General features: G+C 36.8%; 1 protein-coding gene across 3 annotated transcripts in view; it reads right to left on the reverse strand.

Annotated features, from left to right (window-relative positions):
- Nucleotides 1-17,131, reverse strand: part of STAG1 (STAG1 cohesin complex component) — a 422,866-nt gene that overhangs the window by 375,746 nt on the left and 29,989 nt on the right. The window contains exon 1 of one of the 3 annotated variants that reach the window (XM_077752339.1): nt 2,731-3,037. The exons of the other annotated variants lie outside the window; for them this stretch is intronic. The gene's annotated coding sequence lies outside the window, so the exon portion shown is untranslated. Of the gene's footprint in view, nt 1-2,730; nt 3,038-17,131 lie in introns of those variants that run through there. 3 annotated transcript variants of the gene reach the window in all.

The following is a 17,131-nucleotide window of genomic DNA, read 5'->3' on the forward strand; positions in this document are numbered from 1 at the left end:
CTAAAGGTATAATTTCCTCATCTTGGAATTTGCCTTTTCTTATTTCACTTGACTATGTTGTCCTGATGCTCTTCACTTCCTTCAATGTTTTTCAGTGGCCTTCATAACTATGTTCACATCCACCAACACAAGAACCTTAAAAGCTCTTTCATTCATATTCATTCCCAAATGCTACTGACTTACCTTATCATGCACCATTTCCAAAGTGTTGTTTAACCTTCCCTAAGTTTATGACAATTTGCCATTTTTCACCCTATTTCCTCTGGCTGACATAATAAAAAGTAAAGAAAATAAAAATATAAAAATTTTTGTAAATTTGAACAAAGTTCACAGAACTTACAAAGTATTCTAAATTAAACTTCAGACAGAGCATACTAACTCTAGGCCATCTTTCACAGACCTATGAATCAACAAACATCAGTCTATCACAATAATAGGAGACATTAAAAGAAAAGCCACAGGATGAATCAAATCCTCAGTATTGGAAAGGATAGCTTATATAGGAGTTTAAGTAATTCATTACTTAATTTCAAAGTGGATACCAAGTGGCAATTCAATTCAATATGCTTATTTTCTGTTAAATCTATTATTATACACAAAGAGCAATAAGCCTTTCTTCCTCAATTATCTTCATTTAAAGGCATTTAAGATGCCCTGAATATATTTTGTTAATTAAGACCATCATGATGACTTCTTTTAACTTTCACAAAATACATATTTTTTATTATGAAAGGTCACTGTCATGGTTTACATTCATACTTTCACTGATAAACTAAGCCATAATTTTCCTAAAGAAAACATAAAGAATAATCTTCCAATATTGTGAGAAAAAGATAAATGGTATCTTTCAGGCATTAAATCTACATACAAATAAAAGAGTAGAGTTTTACATTAAAAAAAAAAAGAGGGAGTAAGAAAATTAGGTATCTAGACAAAGAGTTCAAAGAAGAGTGGTGTGAGAAGTCGTATCTAGAACTCATAATTTCAAGCAGTAAGAGTTGCAGTTCATGCCTTTTTTGTTTAGCATTTTATGTTAGGGTAGGCTTATTCTGTCATTTGATTAAACTATTAAAGGAAGATTAACTGTCAACTGCAAAGAAAAGAAGATTAAGCATGTCTCTTAAAAATACACTTAAAAGTCTGGGCACTTGGGTGGCTCAGTCGGTTAAGCAGCCAACTCTTGATTTCAGCTCAGGTCATGATCTCACAGTTGGTGAGATTGAGCCTGGGAGGAGACCTGCTTAGGATTCTCTCACTCACTCTCTCTTTGCCCCTCCCCCACTCGCTCTCTCTCAAAATAAATATTTTAAAAATACATCTAAAGTCTATTAAATAACTGATACTTTCTTTTAAACAATAAGCTTCATTTTTAGGAAGCTTTACAAGCCGTCAAAAGCATGAAAAAATGTTTACTTTCATCAGCAATTAGAGAAAAGCTAAAGAAAACAGTAATATACTATTTTTTATCCATCAGATAAATTAAAGATGCATAACATTCAGTGGTGGCAACACTCAAACTATAGGTGGGAATATAAATTAAGTCTTTTATGAGGGCATATTTGGCAGATCTAGGAATTAAACAGAAATATACTTGAGTAACAAAGATCTAAAACCAAAATTCTTTATTGAAGGATCAGAAATTAGAAATAAACCAAATGTCCATGGTACACAATGCATGGACATGTCATACATAATAGATCGATCCTACCAATATGCAATGCAATTGTTATAAAAGAATAAGACTTATCCATACAAAGAAACATGAAAGATACTCAAAATAAAAATTAAAAGTTGTAGAAAGATATATATAGTACAAGACTGTATTAGCTCTGTAGGACTGCCATAACAAATAATCACAAGTTTGGTGCCTTAAAACAACAGAAATTACTCTTTACAGTTCTGGAGGCCAGAAGTACAAAATCAAGGAGTAGGAAGGGCCCTGCTACCTCCAAAGGCTCTAGAAGAAAATTCTTCCTTGCCTCTTCCAGCTTCTGTTGGTTCCAAATGTTCCTTTACTTGTGGCCTGCTTGATTTCAATCTCTGCTTACATCTTCATATCACCTTCTTCCCATGTCCATTCTCATCATATGGTCTGCTTCCCTGTGTCTTCTCTTCTAAGGACACTTGTCACTGATTAGATTTTGTGACCATCCTAATCCAAGATGACCTTATCCTAAGATCCTTAAAATTATATTTGCAAAGACTCCTTCTCCAAAAGGCATGTTCACAGATTCCAGTAGTTAGGGCTTGAACATAATCAACCCTACACTGCCTAGTTATACTTTATTTTTAATTGTATGTATATATAAGCATACATTCATAAGTAGCTACAAAAAATAGTATGGAAGGATACAGATAAAACCATTAACAGTACTTACCTCTTTAAGTAGATAATAAAGTAAACAAAGTGAATCTCATATTCTATTTTATATACCTCTGAAAAAATAATGAACATCTACTTTCCCATTGTCCTGGGCAACCATTTCACCCACATTAAATCTCTCTTCAATCCTTCAACAAATGTTCTACCATCTTTGCTAAGCTTCCTAATTCACAGAAAAAAAAACTTAAAGCATTATAATCCACAAATTAAAAACCCTGTATCTACTACACACAAGCATCTACACTTAAATCCTCTGACCCCCCTCTAGTTACCTTGGAAAGATGTGTCCCCACAATTTTTCAATCTTATTCCAACATCAGTTTTTCACTCACTACTCAATAACTCACCTCAGCATATTGAAAACACATTTTCAATTTCTTTTAAAAACCTTTTCTGTAGCCCATTGTTTATACTTGCTACTTCCAACATCTGTCATCTCATTACCTCCTAATCCCATTACTATAAGGCTTTTCCCCCACTATCGTACCAAAAAAGCTAGTCAAGATCACCATTAACTTCTTGTTGCTAAACCCGGTGGTCAATATTCAGTCCTCATTTTAACCTGACCTATCAGCAGTATACTCAAAACTGAAAACATCTGGTGGCTTCCATGTCTTCTAACTGTGCTCCTTTGCTGGTACCAACTTTACTGCTTCTTCCTCTCTCCTCCGCAACTGCTTAAGATTGGAGTACATACCCCAGTGCACGCACGCGCGCACATACACACACACACACACACACACACACACACACACACACACACACCACAGTGCTTTCCCTACAGATAACACCATCTGGCCTTATAGTTTTCAATATCTAAACTGATGATCTCAATGTTATCTCTCTAGCCTAGAAATCTTTCTTAAAACTCTTGGTTTGTATTATGCAACCTCCTACACTGACATCACCAATAGATAATCTGAAAAGCTCTTTCTTCACCAACAGATATCTATATCAGATATTTAACTCCTTCATGTCTTTATTCTCAGTAAGTTTATTCTTACCTCTGTAATAAAATTTGCAACCTTACACCACCCATCAACACTCTCAATCTACTTACCTTGCCTTACTTTTTTCTTTTACAAGAGCACCAATTCTCATAATTTACTTACACTTACCTATTATTTATACTGTGCTCTCCTCCCAGAACTGAAATGTAACTTCCACTAGTTACATTTTCTGATCTTTGCCTTTTTTGCTTATGGATTTACCTACAATAGAGCCTGTCATCTGGTAAACATATTTGAATTGACTTTTTTAATTTAAAAAAAATTTAAGGGGTTCCTGGGTGCCTCAGTCGGTTAAGCATCCGACTTCGGCTCAAGCCATGATCTCGTGGTTTGTAGGTTCGAGCCCAGCGTCAGGCTCTGTGCTGACAGCCAGCTCAGAGCCTGGAGCCTGTTTCAGATTCTCTGTCTCCCTCTCTCTCTGACCCTCCCCTGCTCATGCTGTCTCACTCTTGCACTCGCTCGCGTGCTCTCTCTCTCTCTCTCAGAAATAAATAAAACATTAAAAATTTTTTTTAATTTTAAATAAAAAGGCCATTCCTCATTCTATCATTTGCAGTTCATTTGCTACCCAAATTTCAGTTCTGTGTACCTGTAAGATTCACTGACCACTTCTATTTTTTTTCCCTAAAGTGAACAAAATCCTCCTCCCCAATACATCATTCTGTGCCACATCTCCTCTCCAAAACAACAATCCATTTCAGTTTTAAGTAAACATTTTAAAGCTTCTATCCTTCATCTATATTTTAAAGCTCTTTTGCTCAGACTCCAAATTACTTTTCTCCATTTGCCAGATATTTTTATATTAAATACTTTAATGAACAAAGTGATTATATCAAGTAACTTAATTTTTTGAATGAATTATACTTGACACGTTACATTAATTTCAGGAATACAACAGAGTGATTTGACAAGTTATACATTATGCTATGCTCACTAAAAGTATAGCCACCATCTGTCACCATACAATGCTATCACAATGCCATTGACTATATTCCTTATGCTGTATCTTTTATCACCATGACTTATTCATTCCATTACTGGAAGCCTGTATCTCCCACTCCTTCCCCCATTTTGCCCATCTCCCCACTCCCCTCCCATCTGGCAACTATAAGTTTATTCTCCACATTTATAGATCTGTTTCAGCTTTTTGTTTGTCTGTTCGTTTTTTAACAGAAGATTTTAGTTTGATTCACTCATTTTTTTTTAACTCCTATTTTGGTAAGTAAGGAACTGATGCAGAGCAAGTCCTCTGGGTAGTTTTTTCCAAAACAGAAGTAGCATCTTCCTCTCTACTCTGATACTACACATTTACATATTCTGATTTATCAGAGGGAGACATAAATGGGTATATGGTTTTCAAAAAACTTCCTTAAACTATTTTGATGTAATACAACCACAATCCCTATAGTGACAACAAATGAATTAAAATATACAAAATGATAACTAGATTTTGTGATTCATAATCTTTCAGTCTCTACATCCAGGCTTTTCTGAATGAAAAATATTTTCAGAGGAACCAATAAGTTAATAGCAAACAGGTTTGATTAATCCTAAGAAATAATAAGGACCCTATTAACCAGTAAGTTAATAGCAAATAGGTTTGATCAATCCTAAGAAATAGTAAGTAGTGATGGCATGTCTAAGTGAAGGCATAATCACCTTCAAAATTCTATGCTTGTTACCATGTAACATCCTTCTCCATTCTTTTTATTACCTGCTAATGACTATAAATTTAGAATATTCAAAATTGCACTACACTTGAAAAGGAATAATTTATTCTTCTCTTTCTCTGATATGCTATGTTCTTCTATATGCCTATAATATGACAATGTCCTTCCAGGTCCTCTCCTTTTTGGCATACTTCCCAAAGTATGTCTAGAGCTGTTTCCCCCGCCCCCTCCCCCCCCATCCAGAAAAATGATTTCTGGATGCTCATGCTAGCCTCCATTCCTAACCTTGAGCAATTTAGAAGACTTAAGAAAAAGGATCACTAGAGTGGGTTTCTAACCTCAGTGGGTTTCTAACTTTAACCTTGTTAAAGTCAGTTTTCTCATCCATTAAATGGGCATATAGAACTAAATTCCAGCTCTAGAATATATGAACCAATCATTCTGTTATTTATAATGGGATTATTAGCAAGAAACTGGAAATAAGGTCTCTCAAGAACAATTTAAAAAAAATAAATGTGTGATCTCAAATATTTTAAGTAGACACAATCTCTATCTTGAGTGACTACATCTTCACAAAGGTTTAAGTACTTTTAAAATATCCAATTTGTCTGGAAAATACATTAAACTTTTTGTGAAAACAGATTTTTATCTTTTAACTGTTTGATTCCTGATTAAATCCTAACTCCTAGTTGCCACACTACCACCAGTATTCCAGCCTCAAATATCTATGTGTGTATGCATATACAGCTGACCCTTGAACAATGCAGGAGTTGGAGGAAGCACACCCTGAAGCCCCCCTCACATATACCCTACTGAAAACCCACATATACCCTACTGAACTGTTGAAATGAAGCTTTACCGATAACATAAACAGTTGACTAGCATATATTTTCTATGATGTATATATTACATACTGTATTCTTACAATAAAGTAAACTAGGAAAAAGAAAATGTTATTAAGAAAGTCATAAGGAGGAAGAAACACATTTACAATACTATGCTGTATTCATCAATACTGTATCTTTACCTCCTCTGTAAAACGAATCATCTGTCAGTACCGAAATATTGTCTTATATGATATAAAACATTGTAGAAGTTATACATAGTAACACTAAACTTCAAAAATGAAAAGATAGGAGCACCTGGGTGGCATCTGACTTCGGCTTGCGGTTCACGAGTTCAAGCCCTGCATCCAGCTCTGTACTGACAGGACAGAGCCTGGAGCCTGCTTTGGATTCTGTGTCTCCTCTCTCTGCCCCTCCCCCACTCATGGTCTGTCTCTGTCTTTCAAAAATAAATAAACGTTAAAAAAATTTTTAAATATTCAAAAAAATGAAAATTTATATTTATAATATAAATAAGAAATTCATATTTATTTACAATTCATCATTGAAAACAAAGAAATAACAATATGATTTCTTTACGGCACCCTAGCATAATCAGTGCAATTGCTTCATGGTAGCCTAGCCTATTCACTAAAATGAATGAGTCATTAAAAAACTGTTATGACATACGACATTAGAGTCATGTTCATAACACAATATTAGAAACATTGCTACTTTTGGGGGGACACCTGGGTGGCTCAGTTGGCTAAGTGTCCAACTTCAGTTCAGGGCATGTGAGGTCATGATCTCAGTTTATGGGTTCTAGCCCAAGGTCAGACTCTGCTGACAGCTCAGAGCCTGGAGCATGCTTCTGTTATTCTATGTCTGTCTGTCTGTCTGTCTCTCTCTCTCTCTCTCTGCCCCTCCCCAACTCGTGCACTCTCTCAAAACTAATAAACATTTTAAAATTTTTTAAAGAAACATTGCTACATTAAAAAAAAAAACACTTCCCCGTGATGATAGGCTGATATATAATTTCTCCAATTATGAGAGAGGCATATTGTACAGTAATGTAATACTCTGAAAGCAAAATTTTAAAGTGGGGAAACTAACGCATTACTAATGTGATATTAAATATCACTCACCTTATTTATACCTATGTAAGGGCAGGCTACCCATTTCCATACAAGTCTTGCACACACTGTTCTACATAATGAATACTTAGGCGATAATGTCTGACACCAAAGAACTTCATACAATTTTAACCTTCCATTTTTAAATTTCTTTTTTTTTTTTTTTTTTTTAATTTTTTTGATGTCTTTGAGAGACAGAGAGCGAGCGGGGGAGGGGTAGAAAGAGAGGGAGACACAGAATCTGAAGCAGGCTCCAGGCTCTGAGCTGTCAGCACAGAGCCCATGCAGGGCTCGAACCCACGGACTGTGAGATCATGACCTGAGCGAAAGTCGGACGCTCAACCGACTCAGCCATCCATGCACCTCAATGTTCTTTTATTTTTGAGAGAGACAGAGTGCAAGCAGGGGAGGGACAGAGAAAGAGGGAGACACAGAATCCGAAGCAGGCTCCAGGCTCTGAGCTGTCGGCACAGAGCCCAAAATGGAGCTCAAACTCACAAACCAAGAGATCATGACCTGAGCCCAAAGTCAAATGCTTAACTGACTGAGCCATTCAGGCACCCCTCTTGCCATCCATTTTCAATGGTGTAATCTTCTCAGACTTTCATGTTCCTTCTTTTGGGGTTTTCTTCCATAGTGTTAATGATCCTTTCCACCACGTACCATGTAAAATAAGCGTTAAAGGTCCTTTGAACCCCTGATCTACAGGATGAATTAGAGATGTGTTTGAGGACAATCAGACCATTCCAATGCCACTGGTGTTCAACTCATGGCATTATGGGTAGTCACAAGCATTGTCTGATATGACAACAACTTTATTTAAAAGGGAGTCCCTTACTAGCCAAGGTACTTCCTGATTTCAGGGATAAAGCACCGATGAAACCAATCCAAAAACAGGTTCTCACTGTCCAGGCTTTCTTGCTGTACAACCAAAAAACTGACAACTGTTGGCTGTCCTTTCCCTTCAAGTTCGGGTGTTAGTGGCTTTACAGATAAGGACAGTATTGATCATCCCAGCCTTAAATCCTAGTGCTCACTGCTTTCACTTTCCTTGCTAATAAATGTCCTTTTTGGTACCCACCCACCCACCTACCCACCCAGAAAAAAGGCATTTCTGTCTGTATTAAAAACTTGTTCAGGCAGATATCCTTTCTCTTCATTGATTTTCTCACTGCCATCTGGGAACTTGTCTTCTGTTTCTTAGTCAACAGAAGCGGCCTATCCTGTTCTCTTGACATTTTTTAAGGCAAACTAGTATTTAAAATTGTCAAACTATCCTTTGCTGGCACTAAATTCCCCAACTTCAGGTCCTTAACCTTCCTTTTGTTTAAGGATGTCATATAATGACTTCACTTTTTCTAAAGTCATATCACAGTCTATATAGGTATACCTTTCTTATAGAAATCACACACCCTCATAAAAGCTGCATTTTCAATAAAAAAATAAGGTATTTTCGCAAAAAGTGCAAGGGTTTCATGCCTGCTGGTGTAACTGCAGCAACAACTTGATGAATTTCCTTTTTTTTTTTTTAACAATGATCCTTACACTATAATCATTTATACTGAAATGGTGGGGCAACCCATATAGATCTCAATCTACAGTACATATCAAGCAATTCAAATATTTTTTATAACATAATGACTCTTCTCTGCATCTTGGGAGCACTTCCAACATCACTAGTGGCACTTCATATGGGTCCCATGGTGTTATTCAAAGTTTATGGCATTGTGCTAAACATAGTGAAAAACATACAAGAACCACAAGAGTTCACTTTCTACTGTCATATGCAATTTACTGAAAAGATGAACTGTTCACGCAGAGATGATTAACATCACCTGGTGTTTTAAGTTGATACTTCCAATACTTGAGTTCACCACAATAGCAATATGAGGTCATTATGAAATTATCACAATAGTACTGTAAGGTACCACAGTTAATTTTATGCAGTTATGACTTAATTCTACATTTTTATAATTATCTACATTTCTTTTGACTGCAACTAAGTTTTGACAAATTTTAACTTTTTATAATAGATTGCTATATATCTTATGGTAGCAAATGATAAAATAAACAACTATCTAAGGCTATTTTACATTCATGACATATCTAACATTTTCTTAACTTTTTCAATAACTCTAGGCTATGTGGTCTGTGAGCAAATTCTTTTAAATTGTCACAAATCTCTAAAAAGTCTTCCAATAATCTTTACTGGAAAAAAGTCAGTATATAAGTGACCCTATATAGCCAACCTATGTTGTTCAAAGGTCAACTGTGTAAAAAATCTTATTAAAAAAGAACATTTACCTCAATGAAAACATCAGTACCCAGTATCTCATTATAGGAAAATTATCCTACAGAATAAGTAGTTTTCATTCTACCCCTTCAGATAAGTCCTAAGTCATCATATGCCATTATCTAAGGCAGCTCAATAAAGTACAAAGAGCTACAAAACTTGAACTTGTTTCCTACCTCTGTGATGGAACACCTGCTAGTCTGCTCCCTACCTCTCCCCAAACAAATAAATATGCTTAACCTCCCTGAGCATCAACTGGAATGATAAAATGCCTATCTTGTAGGGATGATATGAGGATAAAAACAGATCATCTAATACATCTTTTGGTGTCCTAAGAATATAGCAATCATTCAATAAAAGGTAGCTATAATCATTTTAGAAATCCATTCTTTTTACCCATTGAAACTTCAAATGAGGGGCGCCTGGGTGGCTCAGTTGGTTAAGCGTCCGACTTCGGCTCAGGTCATGATATCACAGTCAGTGAGTTCAAGCCCCGCATTGGGTTCTGTGCTGGCAGCTCAGAGCCTGGAGCCTGTTTCAGATTCTGTGTCTCCCTCTCTCTCTCTGCCCCTCCCCCATTCATGCTCTGTCTCTCTGTCTCAAAAATAAATAAACTATTAAAATAAAAAAACTTCAGATGAAGTCTACTAATAATGAAGAAATATTTCTTTGCCCTCATAATTTTACTATATTTTGATTATTGATTCAAACCTAATATGGCTATTCTTTTACATTTATTTTTTAAAATAGAAATCACTAATAGTTAAAATTCTTTCCTATATTGGTCAATATTAAGTGATTAAATCAGTGAATATGACTTTATAAATTCTTATATGTTTGCTCATAATTAAACTTAAAATTTACCTCAATTATCCAGATTCATTCACAGATTTTTAGGCCAGCAAATTGTTTACATAAATATCAACACAGTTGCCCCTTGAACAACAAGGCGGTGGAGGCAATGACCTGTACAGTCAGAAAAATCTACATATAACTTAGACTCTCCAAACCTTAACTACTAACAGCCTACTGTGACCAGAACCTTACCAATAATATAAGTCAACTAATACATATTTTGTATACTGTATTATTACATACTGTATTCTTTCAATAAAAGCAAGCTAGAGAAAAGAAAATGTTATTAAGAGAATCATATTTAAAACATCACAGTAAATACTTTATTGTACTGTAATGCATTTGTCCAAAAAGCCCATGTATAAGTAGACTGCACAATTTAAACTCATACTGCTCAAGGGTCAACTGCATATAAAAGTAAAGGCTAAGGTGACATCACAGAAGACGGCAGAGAAAGAACTTCCAAGAATCAGAACCACCACTGAAACAATACAGAGCTGGCAAGAACTATGAGAATCGACTATTTCACAGGGCGCCTGGGTGGTTCAGTCGTTAAGCTTCTGACTTCGGCTCAAGTCATGATCTCATGGTTAGGGAGTTTGCGCCCCGCATCAGACTCTCTGCTTTCAGCAAGATCCCCTGTCCTCCTCTCTCTCTACTCCTCCTCTGCTCATTCCATCTCTCTCTCAAAAATAAATTTTAAAAGAATCAACTATTTTGGAACTCTGGAGTCTAGCCAAATGACTGCAATAAAGCAAAAGTTGTTAATAAGAGGCTGGTAAACTTTGGTTAATTTCTGCATTTTGTGTAGCAGCCATCATCCCCTCATCTACCAGGATGGAAGCAAACACATTGTAGGTATGGCAGCTTAGGTTCCTGCTGAAGCTGACAGTGCTAGGGTGGGCAATAAGGACTTAAGGACTTATTGCCCAAAAATAAGGACTTAATCTCTCCCAAAAATGGGATTATGTGTTTTGATCTGCCTGGTAGATAACTCTAAGACTAGCCCAGAGGCTGGCCACTATTTCAATTCCACAGGGCTAATGGGGCTTCCTGGGCAGCATCTATTATAGAAATATAAGACTTTTTTTTTCCTCCCCTTTCATTACTGGATCAAAGCTCAAGGAACTATCAGGTCACTGCCTGACCACAAAAACAATAAAACAGAGACTTCAATGACCACATACAAATAGCAAAGTGGGAGCACCTGGGTGGCTCAGTGGATTAAGCGTCCGACTTCGGCTCAGGTCATGATCTCGCAATTTGTGGGTTCGAGCCCTGTGCTGACAGCTAGCTCAGAGCCTGGAGCCTGTTTCAGATTCTATGTCTCCCTCTCTCTCTGACCCTCCCCTGCTCATGCTGTTTCTCTCTCTCAGCAGAAATAAATGAAAACCATTAAAAATTTTTTAAAAAAATAGCAAAGTGGGAATAGTTCTTACCAGTAAATACTATAATTGTAAAAGGCTTAAACTTAAACTCATCAATTAAAAGACAGATTGGTGGGACAAATGGGTGACTCAGTAGGTTAAGCATCTACTCTTGGTTTTGGTCAGGTCCTGCATCAAATCCACACTAGGCAAGGAGCCTGCTTAACATTCTCTCACTCCCTTTCTCTCTGCCTTACCCCACCCACTCCTGTGCTTGTTCTCTCTCTGATCTCAAAAAAAAAAAAAAAAGACATAGATTGGCAAAACTTGTTTAAAAATATGATCCCACAATATGCAACTTAATGAGAGAGCAGTAATACTTGGGAGATTCAAAAGGTCCACTCTCAGCAACAGCTGAAACATCTAGACAGAAGATCAATAAAGAAACCAAGGACGTGAACAATATTATAAATCAATGAGATACAACAGACATGTCAACATCCCCCACCCAACAGGAGCAGAACACATATCTTTCTCAAGATATGTGTATACGTGGAACATTCTGGAGGACAGACTCTATGTTAGGCAACAAAACAATCCTCAAATTTCAATTCACTGAAACCTACCATGTATTTTCTCCAACCACAATGGAACAAAACTAGAAATCAATAACAGAAAAAAACTGGAAAATTGGCAATATGAATCCACTCTTAATAAATAGTTCAAAGAATAAATCATAAGGAAAATTAGAAAATACCTTGAAGCTAACAGAAATGAAAATACAAATGTTACCCAAACATTAGCATACAACAAATGCAATACTCAGAAAGGAACTTCTAACTATGAATGCCTACATTGAAAATAAAGAACTAGCTCAAATCAATAGCCTAAATTTATACCTTAAGGAACTAGAAAAATAGCAAACTAAGCCCAAAACCAGCATAAAGAAGGAAATAATAAAAACTAAAGCAAAGCTTAATAGATAAAAACAATGGAAAATCAATGAAACTAAAAATTAGGCTTTATAAAAGATAAATAAAATTGACAAATCCTTAAGGAGACTATGAAAAAAATATAAAAAATGCAAATAAATCAGATCAGAAATGAAAAGACATTATAATAGTCCCCCACACCCGCCCCCAGCCCTTACACCCTTATTGCTTTCTGCTATTTCAATTACCTGTTGTCAGCCATAGTCAAAACCAGGTGATCCTCCTTCTGACTTATCAGAAGATAAACAGTAGCCTAATACTACGTCACAATACCTATGTCGTTCACCTCACTTTGTCTCAACACAGAGGCATTTTATCATTTTATCAAGTAGGTATTTTATCATCTCACACCGTCACAAGCAAATGGGTAAACACAGCACAATAATATATTTTGAGACCACACTCCCATACCTTTTATTCAGTAAATTGCTCTAATCATTCTATTCTACTTTTAGTTATTGTTGTTAATCTCTTACTGTGTCTGATTTATAAACTAAATATATCATAGCTATGTCTGTATAAGGAAAAACACACTATATGTAGGGTTCGGTACTAACTGTAATTTTAGGCAGCCACTGGGTGTCTAGGAATGTATTCCCATGGATAAGAAGGAATGAAGGACTACAGTACTACCAATTTCACAGGATATAAAAGGACTGTAAGAGACCACTATGAACAATTATACACTTATAAATTAGATAATCTAAATTAAAAGGGCAAATTTTGTTAAAACATAGAAATTACCAAAACTATCTCAAAGAGAAAAAACCCGCAACATGTCTGGAACAAAAAAATGAATACTGAAAAACGTCCAAACAAAGAAAAGCCCCGGTCTAGATGGCTTCACTGGTGAATTCTACCAAATATTTTAAAAAAGAACATTGGAGGTGGTTCAAGATGGCAGTGTGGGAAGATCGTGAACTCACCTACTCCCACAGACACAAAAAGTCTCTATCTACATGCAAAATTACCTCTGTAAAAGATAACTAGCTGAACAGGATAAAAGCACTACATTAAGATGTAAAGAATAGGGAGAGTCTCAACAATCCTCCCTCACCTTCACAATTCCCACCCCCACACCCCAGTATTACAACCCACAATCAGGAAGGATCTCACAACTACAGAGTTTCTCTCTGAGAAGGAAAGAGATTGTGATCCATACCAGGTACCTCAACCCCTGGTACCTTCACCAGAGAGATAAGCCCCAAAAATGGCAAGCTTTGAAAAACAATGGGGCTTATATCACAGAGGACTACAGCACTATTTGGAAGAAATTTCACTATTTTTTTTTTATTTTTTTTTTTTTTAGAAATTTCACTATTAAAGGACTCACATAAAAACTCAATTGCCCTGGGGGCCGCCACAAAAGGAGTAACTTGAAAAGCTCCCTGACCAACACTGAAGATATGAAAAGCATCAGCCATAGTGGCACAAAAACAGACACTCCGATCAATGGAACAGAATAGAGAACCCAGAAATGGACCTACAAATGTATGGCCAACAAATCTTTAACAAAGCAGGAAAAAATATCCAATGGAATAAAGACAGTCTCTTCAGCAAGTGGTTGATGCTGAGAAAACTGGACAGCGACATGTAGAAAAATGAATCTGGACCACTTTCTTACACCATACACATACACCATACACCATACACAAAAATAAAGTCAAAATGGAGGAGTCACTCGGTTAAACATCCAACTTCGGCTCAGGTCATGATCTCACAGTTAAGTGCAAGCCCCACATCGGGCTCTGTGCTGACAGCTCAGAGCCTGGAGCCTCCTTCAGATTCTGTGTCTCCCCCCTACTCTGCCCCTCCCATGCTCATGCCCTCTCTCTCTCTCTCAATAATAAATAAAAACATTAAAAATTTTTTTAATAAAATAAACTCAAATTGGATGGAGGACCTAAACATAAGACAGGAAGCCATCATAATCCTAGAGGAAAAAGCAGCAAAAACCTCTCTGACCTGAGCCGCAGCAACTTCTTACTCAACACATCTCCAGAAGCAAGGGAAATCAAAGCAAAAAATGAACTATTGGGACCTCATCAAAATAAAAATCTTCTGCACAGTGAAGGAAATAATCAGCAAAACTAAAAGGCAACCAACAGAATGGGAGAAGATATCCGCCAATGATTTATCAGATAAACGATCAGTTTCCAAAATCTATAGGGAACTTAAAAAACTCAACACCCAAAAAACAAATTATCCACTGAAGAAATGGGCAAAAGACATGAATAGACACTTCTCCAAAGAAGACATCCAGATGGCCAACCGACACACAAAAAAATGCTCAACATCACTCATCAGAGAAAATACAAATCAAAACCACACTGAGATACCACCTCACACCTGTCAGAATGGCTAACATTAACAACTCAGGCAACAAAAGATGTTGGCGAGGATGCAGAGAAAGGATCTCTCTTGCACTGCTGGTGGGAATGCAGTGCAGTCACTCTGGAAAACAGTACAGAGGTTGCTCAAAAAATTAAAGACAGAACCACGCTACGACCCAGCAATTGCACTACTAGGTATATAGATATGGTGTTTTGAAGGACACACGCACCCCAAAGTTTTTAGCAGCAGTATCGACAAAAGCCAAGTATGGAAAGAACCCAAATGTCCATCGATGAATGAATGGATAAAGATGTGGTATATCGATATAGATATAAATATAGATATCTATAGATATAGATATATAGATATATACAATGGAGTATTACTCAGCAATCAAAAAGAAGGAAATCTTGCCATCTTGCAACTACATGGATGGAATTAGAGGGTATCATGCTGAGCAAAATTAGTCAGCCAGAGAAAGACAAATATCATATGACTTCACTCATATGAGGGCTTTAAGATACAGAACAGATGAACATAAGGGAAGGGAAGCAAAAATAATATAAAAACAGAGAGGGGGACAAAACACAAGAGACTCAATATAGAAAACAAACAGAGGGTTGCTGGAGGGGTTGTGGGAGGCAAATGGGCCAAATTGGTAAGGAGCATCAAGGAATCTACTCCTGAAATCAATGTTGCACTATATGCTAACTAACTTGGATGTAAATTATAAAAAACTAAATAAATTACAGAAAGTATAATAATAAATTAAGTAAAACTAACTTTATTATCTGTTACCAAAGGGGAAAAATGAAAAAAAGGATCAGCTGGAAGAACAAGAGCCTATTACAACTCCCTCCAGGGACAGAGGCATTGACAGATGCCATATTTGCTTACTCTTCCTACCTTGCCAGTGCCAATGCTGGCAGGAGCCATACCTGTACTTTGCCTCTAACCTCCTAACTCAGTGCCTGCAAGTGTGCTCTGCTCCCACACGACCCCCACTACCCTCCAGAGCCAGGGGCTGTGCATAGTGCACACAGGGTATACCCTTTAATGCCTGGCCCTGATTACCAGGGAAGACTGTGCTTCTGGGGTCCAAGAAACAGAGACAGTTCTTGGCAGTCTACCACCCACAGGGCACTGCAGACAGCAGACTGAAACATATCCCAATCTTCCTGTGCAAAGGTCTATTTACTTGTACTGAAGCTTCGGCCTAAAGAGCATAATTCAGAATTGACACTCACAAAGAGGCTACAAATGTGCTCTCAGGGAATGTGGGCCACTGGACACCATCTATGTGCTCTCCCTTAGCCTTGCTACAGCTTGCTGTCATCTACCACAAGTCCTCATACTCTCCAAGGGCCCCAATTTTTGCTTTGCAACTGTCACCAAGGGGACACTTCTAGATAGCCTGGTCTAGAGTCCAGCATGATTTACGACTGCCATCCCATTAGACTGCATATATCTCTGATAAATTAAAAGCCGCTGCCTACATCTAATTACCCTGAAACTAGAGGTGGACTGAGATGTTCCCTCTGGAATACTCACAGATCTTGGCACTTCTGCAACAACTGGACCTATAAAGAATAAATTAGTCTGCTCTGACAATTACTAAGGCTAAAGAGAAAGCCAAGAGCTAGGGCAGGTTTGTTTAAAGGATAAGGTTTATCTCCTACACAAGACCCCTCCTTCAGGACTGGAGGAGATAGCTGTTTTGCTTAATACCCAGACAAAAACATGGAGCATGAGGCAACAAAAGGAGACAGAGGAAAATGCTCAAAAAAAAAAAAATAAGATAAAACCCCAGAGAAAAACATTAATGAAATGGAGATAAGTACATTTACCTGATTAAGAATCCAAAGTAATGGTCATTAAGATGCTCACTGAACTAAGAAATCAATGAACACAGCAAGAACTTCAGCAAGAGACAGAAAATACAAGAAAACACCAAAGAGAAGTCCCAAATCTGAAGAATACAGTAACTAAAATGAAAACTATAGTAGAGGAGTTCAACAGTATGCTAGATGAACCAGAAGAATCAATCAGTGATCTGGAAGATATGGCAGTGGAACTCACCAAAACAGAGAAAATAATAATTATAATAATTAAAAATTATAACTATAGTAATTATTATTTTTAAAAGCAAAGCAAGCTTCAGGAACCTACAGAAAAAACATTAAGCAGAATAACATTCATATTATAAGGGTTCCATAAAGAAAAAAGAGAAAGGGGCAGAAAACTTAAGAAATGGTTTAAACTTCCCTTAC

Source organism: Crocuta crocuta, unplaced genomic scaffold, assembly GCF_008692635.1.
Source record: "Crocuta crocuta isolate KB4526 unplaced genomic scaffold, BGI_CrCroc_1.0 scaffold580, whole genome shotgun sequence".
NCBI classification, from domain to species: domain Eukaryota; kingdom Metazoa; phylum Chordata; class Mammalia; order Carnivora; family Hyaenidae; genus Crocuta; species Crocuta crocuta.